The 8,007-nt window shown below is 47.5% G+C and overlaps 1 pseudogene; it reads left to right on the top strand.

Moving 5' to 3' along the window:
- Positions 1-625: 625 nt before the first annotated feature.
- LOC120839810 lies at positions 626-1,513 on the top strand (annotated as a pseudogene).
- The last annotated feature ends 6,494 nt before the right edge of the window (positions 1,514-8,007 follow it).

The following is an 8,007-nucleotide window of genomic DNA, read 5'->3' on the forward strand; positions in this document are numbered from 1 at the left end:
CTATCGTCTCCGCTGGAGAGCGGGTTACGAAATAACCAAGGTTCGACAGAACGCCCACTCTCTAAATACGCGGCGGAGTTGAAAGTTCGCCTTTCGAATGCGTTGCACGACGCCAGAGAGAACCTCGTTGCAGCAAGGATCGAACAGGCGGCCCAGTACGATAAGACTCATCGTCACCTGGAGTACAAGGTGGGGGACTTGGTCCTCAGGAGAACCCATCCTTTGAGCAATGCAGCGAGCGGATTCGCAGCCTCACTTGCTCCGAAGTGGGAAGGGCCCTACGTGGTAAAGGCACGACTGTCACGTCTTACCTACAGGCTCGCTCAGGAAAATGCGAGCGAGGAGTCTTGCCCGATCCACATCACAGACCTGAAAAAGTACCATCTTCGTGATCGGGATGGCGATGAACGAGAACAAAACGAGGAATCCTCCGTTCCGCGTGACTCTCGCGCGCGACCGGCAACGCGGCCTAAGCGCGGTAGCCGAACAATGCACGAACCCGTCGGTGAGAGATCCAATAGGTGCTCTGCGCGGCGCTATAATCTGCGGCCTAGAACTTGATCTAATCTTTGCAAGATGTTAATAGAGCTTGTTCTCTCCAGAAATGCCCCCCGGACGAACCAGAATGGGCGGCGCCATCCGGGAAGGCGACCTTCCACTACCCGGGATACCGGTGAAGCCAGCCGGTCCAACTCCCAGGGTGGTCAACCCTTCCAGCAGAAGACCAGTCAGCCCAACGCACCGGGTGACCAACCCGTTCGGCAAGAGAATTGCCAGACAAGCCGACAGGGTGGTCAACCCGGTTGGAGGGGGAACGGCCAGACCAACCGTCAGGGTGGTCAACCTGGTTGGCAGAGACGGGGTGAGCAATCCCGACGTCGACCACGTCAACGAAGGCAGGGCAGCGGAGACGCGGAGGACCGGAGAGTCCCAGGGACACCCTGAAGGACGAGGTGCTGAAGATCATGTCGGTGCAGAAGCAGACGCGTGCCGGCCAGCGCACCCGCTTCAAGGCCTTTGTGGCCATTGGGGACTTCAACGGCCAGTGCTCCAAGAGCTCCAAAGAGGTGCCAGTCCTGCCAAGTGCTCCAAAGAGGTGGCCACGGCCATCCTTCAAGCCATTATCCTGGCCTAGCCGTGCGTCATCTCCGTCCGTAACGGCTATTGGGGAAACAAGAGTGGAAAGCGCCACACCGTACCCTGCAAGGTGCGTGCTGATGCGGCTAATCCGGCGCCCCGCGGCACAAGCATCGTGTCCGCCCCAGTGCCCAAGAAGCTGCTGCACATGGCGGGAATCGAGGTCTGCTACACCTCGGCCCGCGTCTCGACGGCCACGCTGGGCAAATTTGCCGAGACCATTTACCTGGCCATCCAGCAGACGTACAGCTACCTGACCCCGGACCTGTTGAGGGAGCGAGAGCTCATCAAGTCCCCCCACCAGGAGTTCACCAATCACCTGATGCACGTCCACCGCCACCAGCATGGCGGAGATGGGCGGCTTGGAGTCCAGTGACTCAGTCCAGGGACTCCGGATGCTCCGGACCCCCCCCCCCCCCCCCCCCCCGGAGTTTGAGGCTTAATCCCCTTAAGCCTCAAACTCCGGGGAGTGTGGGAGACAACGAGCACGCTGAACGTGGATGGACGGCCCCGTGAGCGGCGAGGAAGAAGAGAAAGGGACGCTCGTGGTAGGTGCGTGTGGACAGAGTTCGAAGGGCCGTGACGAACGAAAGAGGCGGTGCGGAACGAGCCCAGGGAAGACCCGGACCACAAGGAAACCTTGGCCTTCCACAGCATCGACGGCACAACTTAAGTATCGATAAAGTGTTTGTCTATCATAGCGCTCCTTGTGTGACTTCCTCGGAGCGAGTAGAATTCGGCCTGATCGGGAATTGTCAGGCGACCCACAACCGTTGCCACGATGCTCAGAAGGTCTTTTTTCTTCATTGTGGCAGTCCAGTCTAGGTTCTTGGAAGAGAGCCACTGCTGGATCTCGCCCTTCTTTGTTGCAGTTGTGGGAACAGCTTCAGCCTTTCTGCTGTGGTATGGCGCGTTGTCTATAACAATTACGCTGTTAGGCTCGATGTGGTCCAGCAGATGAAAAAACCATGCTTCAAACCTGTTCGAGTCCATTTCATCGTGGTAGTCCCCCTTCTTCTTCCCACGGAACACGTCCAGGCAGCCGGACACGAAGCCAGTGTCACTACCTGCGTGGGTGACAATTACTCTTTCACCTTTTCCAGAAGAAACCTTTAGCCCGGTCGTCAGTCTAGACATGAAGGCTTGCCTTGCTGACTTTATGGTGCTGTTTGCCCACACCTTGTCAACTGTGAGGCCGGCGTTCACCCAAGTCTTGTCCTGGTAGTAGATCCTGCGGTTCTGGGCCCTGTGCTTTCTGATTCCCGTCAAATACCGCTGCCTCCACTCGACGATGTCCTCTCTCTCAATCAGGAAGGAGTTGCGATTCCGTTTCTGTTTCTCGAAACCCATGTCCTTCAGCAGGCGATACGGGGTAGACCCGGAACGGGACGGCAGCACTTCGTCTTCTTGGAGACGAGAAGCGATTTTCTTCAACGTTGGGACCTCCCGCCGACGGAAGAAATTGTGCAGGCAGCTTCTCACAGCCGTCAAAGTGCACGCTTCGTGATTTGAAATCCTCTTCCTTTTCTCGGCGAATTTCGGGCGCTTCTTTGAAGGGGATTTTACAGCTCCGTTGGCACGTTAGAAGCAACGCTTGATCTCGTAGACCGAGCTAACACTTATCCCCGTTGCGGCGGCAGTCAGGTTGATGACTTCCACCAGATTTTTTTCTTGGTACTGCCGCCGCATCCGAGAATAAACGTTCAAACCACACTGCCTTGTCTGGTTCGACAGGACATTTCCACTTGCGTGACGTTTGTAGTACACCCGAGGGGAAACGTCTTCAGGAAGGAGTGGTGACATCACAGACCGATCAGCCAGAGCTGTTGGACTCGCCATTTTGGAAGGCGAGCAACAGCGGCTGGCCGGCTGGCTACGAACATATATCCTCAGATCTTGTGAGGCGTTGAATTACGTGAATACACGCGTATACTAAGGAGGTGTATTATTTATCCTACTGAGAATGACAAATTTATTTAAGCTTAAATAACGCTAGCATCCCAGAGAGCGAACTTTTATCGGAACTTCTTCGCAGAACGGAATAATATGTGCGACGGCATGCGACCAATAAGCATGCGACGAGAGGGACAGACCCACTTTTTCCTTATGCGGAAAACGGGTATAGAGATTTGGTTAAATTTCTCGAGCACGACGCCAGCTGCCAGCTGTTTACTTGCAGTACATGGTAAAACCCGCGGCGGAACCAAAAAGGAGAACCGCGATACTTTTTAATCTGCCTCGGATTTTAGTAGGTGCCTACCAAGGTTGCCTGTACTCTTTGGCATGTTTGTTTTCTGCCAGTTTAGGCGAACCGAGTCACAGGACTGTTTGGACCGGATCAAATAAAGAAAACAAGTTTCAAGTACTTTTTGAGATTTTTGAAGTGGCTTTTACTATTGAACGACTGCATGCACTTGAATGTTCAATTCAAGAGTTTATAAAACGTGACTACCCCATGCTTGTCACTTGCCAACAGGGTGGTAACGCTGAATGGCTCGAGCCCAGTGGGTAGTTAAATAAGCCTGTGGGGTAGTTACAGCCGTCAAAAAACATGATGACTAGGGGGTGTGCTCACTTTTTCTTAGAGTGTGGCCGGCGTCGGCGCTTTGCTGTTCGTAGGCTCGCGAGCCCCGGGAAGTTCCGATTACTGACCGGCATCGTTTAATTTTTTTTGCCTTTTTCACTATGCAGTCAATTTATTGAGATTCCGACGAACTGCGGCAATTCGTGAATAGCGAGTGGAAATGTTTGCGTTGATCAATCCTTCGTAAATGACTGCCGACGCTGGCGTATCTGATCCCACCATGGCAAAGCTGACATGTTTGATCGCGAAAACGCGAGAAAAAACAATCCAGTGAGGAAAACTTGCAGTCCAGTATTTGAGAATCTGACCCTCTACGCCACAAAAAATATATTTTACAACGCCGAACGATACTTTTTTTAGGAAGTTAGTTTAATTTGATGTACTATACTTAAGGTCCGGCGGTATACACACAGGACACAGATGTCCCGCGAAGGCCAATCCAAGATTTCTTTTGTTCCATGTTCAACCTTGGGTGAAGGCAATCATTAAGACGTCACACGATGTGGAACCTTGAAAAATCCTCTCTCTCTCTCCCTCCCCCCCCCCTTCCCCAGCCGCCTCGACGCGGCCATAAAAAACTGACCTTTTTCGGTTAAAACCGATTTTTAGAAAATGGATTAGACGTAATTTATTGGTTTAAACCGAAAACGCCTAACCAACAAACTGACCTTTTCGGTTAAACCCGAATTTCCGAAAATGAATTCGGCGTACGTTTATGGGTTTTTATCGATTTAAACCGAAAACTCCGAACCCTACTTACGACGCTACGAGAGGTACATGATTCTCTTGAGGGATCATTTTATTGGTGATTTTAATCGAGTGTGAAAATATGCAATTTCAGGCAGGAATCGACTGTTTTCTGTGGTAGTAACTACCATATCATCATCTAACAGAAATATTTCAAATGTTCACATAGACAAACGATATCTGTCTCTTTAATAGCTTATGTTATATGACATACCGTACCGGAGGAACGCGAATATAAAAATGTTTTTTTCTTTACGCAAAAAAGCGAGAAACACCAATGCGTTCTGGATGTTCACACTGCAGGGTTTGTAAATGTGACCCCTTGACGCTACGAAAAATAATTGTTACAACACCGAACGTTACCATTTCTGAAAGCTAGTTTAATTATCCGCGCTGTACTTGAATCTCAGGAATAAATACGTGTTTAGGCCTAATAAAAAAGTAAAACTGCGGAGCGCAATCTGTATAAGTGAGACCAGGCGGCACGCGGGGAATAGCACTGATCTACCGGAACAAAATTAAATACTGCTTTCCAAAAGTCAGAAAATTAAGAGATGTGCTTAATACGTAGCGGGCTATGAGCTCGACTAAATTACTGTCTTTAAGTGGCGGTATTTTTGTTTCAATAGTGGGTGAAGATGGCCGCTTTCATGACAAACTTCGGCTTCATCACTGAGGCAGTTTTACTACTTACACATTTTCCCATTTTGCTCTCAATGTGTCGATTATTATTATTTTTATTTCTTCGTTGAAAGGACTTGCGCTGTTTGCTTACTACACTGACCCACCTATTAGCACGGAGAGCGCGAATCATCACGGCAAAACAAGAGGGCCACGCTTTCTGAATCGCATAAATTCAAACGTGGGCTCGCCCTTTTTATTTTCACCTTCTGCGTGACTGTTACCCTGAAGAACGATGCCGACTACAGCAAAAGCATAGAAAATATTTAAAATAATGAAACTAGTCAAAGATGTGTAAGAAATATTTAAATTAATAAAAGCTAATACAAAAAGGTGAAAAAAATATTTAAAATAATTAAAACGAATACAAAAAGGTGAAAAAGTATATAAATAAAAAAATAATAGAAAAACGTAAGAAAGTACGTTGCATTTACCGCGATTCGAACCGCACGATCAACAAGACAGAGCGTCAAAAGCTAGGCTAGCGTCGCCCGGGTGAACTTCGCTGCCTTTCTAGAAGGTTGCATGTCTGCTGAATTCATTTTAAACATAGTTATTATACGGTACGCTAGAGGCTCAACTAACGCTAGTGTGCTGCTGCAAATTGACCCCGTTAGTGATGACGTCACAACATGGCGTCTGGGTCCAAACAAACCATTACTAGAGACGTTGCTAGGGGCTAATTCATGGAGACTCCACACGAGGCTGGATTTTCGCTTATGAGTAAGTAAATAATTTTTTGTAAACAACCTAACTTCTTGATATCTAATTATGAGATGTTCTTGTCATCTCAGCGTCGTATTACAAAGATGAAAGCCATTTTGAAGTATTCGACTCCGCTTTGCTTTGGTAGCAGACGACACGATAGATTGCTATCCTCTGTGTCAGCGGGCGTCTTCATTGAACTGCGTCGGTAAACGAGCAACACAAGCAGCAGCATCGACATAGCCGCAGAGGCCTCCGCAATATGCGTTTTTGTTTTTGTGAACAACCCAGCTTAGTTCAGAGGGGCGAAAATTCCGTAAAGTCAAACCACGTCATGCAGATCAGTTACGACGACGAGCTGAAGTGCATTACCGGCGTAGTGCAGGCCAGCATGAGAAACAAATCGCGCGCCGTCGAGGTAAGTCGTTTGTTATTATTATTATCCAGGTTGTCAGGTTATTAATATATCAATCGCATGTCTATTGCAATTTCACAATTTTTGTTTTTCGTTTTGTTTCTTTGTATACATTAAATTTAGTGGATGTTCTCTTTCGGTTAAGATCTCCATCAAACCCGCGATGAGAGTACAATCTGTAATAAGCTCACCTTATGCTTTTTATCCAGTTCTTTCGCGTTTTGAGGTTTTGCTGAAATCGGAAGAAACTGCAAGAATCTTTCTCCACGCGATGGTTACAACCAGGTACGAAGCACCCTCCCATAGCGCGAGTCCGCAAACAAAATTTTGGATCTCTACCGATCGCCTGAAGTGTTTTTCTCACGGGTGCATTGCGATCTTTTAGCAGACGATCATCGCGATCGACGCCCGGACTTTCGGTAAACCATATTTTGCATCGCACCCCACTATGAATTCTTATAAGTGTCTGAAACTCATTTTATTTCAAGCAAAAGCAGTATCAGAATAAAGTCTTTATTCACCCGATTTAGACACCGGCCCCGGCTTGGCCGGCGGGCGTGTGGCAGACGGCATTCTTATTGCATTCGTCGTCTGCTGCAAGCATCTTGAGTACCAGAAGTAGTAGTCGTAAATATTTCAGACACAAGCGATTACCGGCACACATCTGTCTAAACACATATGACATTCAAGCTTTCTATATTTGTGATTTTTAGAAGTTTAAATCATACTCCCGATTTTCGAACGGTCGGGTTTTTTAAGCGAAACCTAGCCACATGTATTTGTCCATAACAACGACCCTAGCAACGGTTTGTTTGGACCCATGACGTCACATTTACGAAGTCAATTGAAGCAGACAGCAACCAGTCCGAAATTGACTTCCGGTAATGCATTTCTATGGGAAAGAGTTAGTGCATTTTCTCTCTGCACTCGATTATTAGAGCGAATATCACAAATAATTGGTACGTACTAGGCACATTGGAACATTTCTCAGTCACGCACACAAAATAATTGGTCAGTTACGGCGTTTTTATTTGAAATTCGTGGCATGAAGAACGGTGCTAAAACCGCTTCGTACATGTATTTATGTGCACTCTCGGACACTGTTAGCGCGAACACCGCTTCGGCGTTTTCTAGCATGGTGGAGATAGGTGCAAAGCGAACAAAGGAAACCTGGAAAACTAAGAGAGACGACAAGAACTGCGAAGTAACACTGGAAAAGTAACTCCTTGTGCATGCAGACGATCAAAACAAATTGAAAGCCACGTAATATACTCCGATTTCTAATCAATAAGTACTGCTTTATTCTTTCTGCTCATGAATATGTGCGAAGTAGCTTGTTCCGGGCTCAAACTTCAAATCATCACCCGCACGCTCCAAATATTTGTAAATAGGGAGAAGCCAGATAACAGGTGCCTGATAAAAACTGTCCGACATAAAAAGACACACATTGTGTAGCCCACGTACTTTATTTTTTACGTTCGAATGTTTTTTTAACCGATCGTAAACATGCGCACGACGGAGTCATTTCCATATAATGACAGGACGAGCATATTAGCAATGTATAAGCGCCACCGGAATGCTAGCCAACCTTAAACACACTCTACGTTGCTTTTGATCGCTATTTTGCTTAGAATCGTTGCTCGTATTTACATACCTGTCATGGTAAAGAGGTTTCGACCCGAAATATAGCGAAGTTTAACATCGTTCAGTGGTAAAGAAAAATGCTGTAATTAAAACA

Source organism: Ixodes scapularis, unplaced genomic scaffold, assembly GCF_016920785.2.
Source record: "Ixodes scapularis isolate PalLabHiFi unplaced genomic scaffold, ASM1692078v2 PGA_scaffold11__112_contigs__length_91849675, whole genome shotgun sequence".
NCBI lineage: Eukaryota > Metazoa > Arthropoda > Arachnida > Ixodida > Ixodidae > Ixodes > Ixodes scapularis.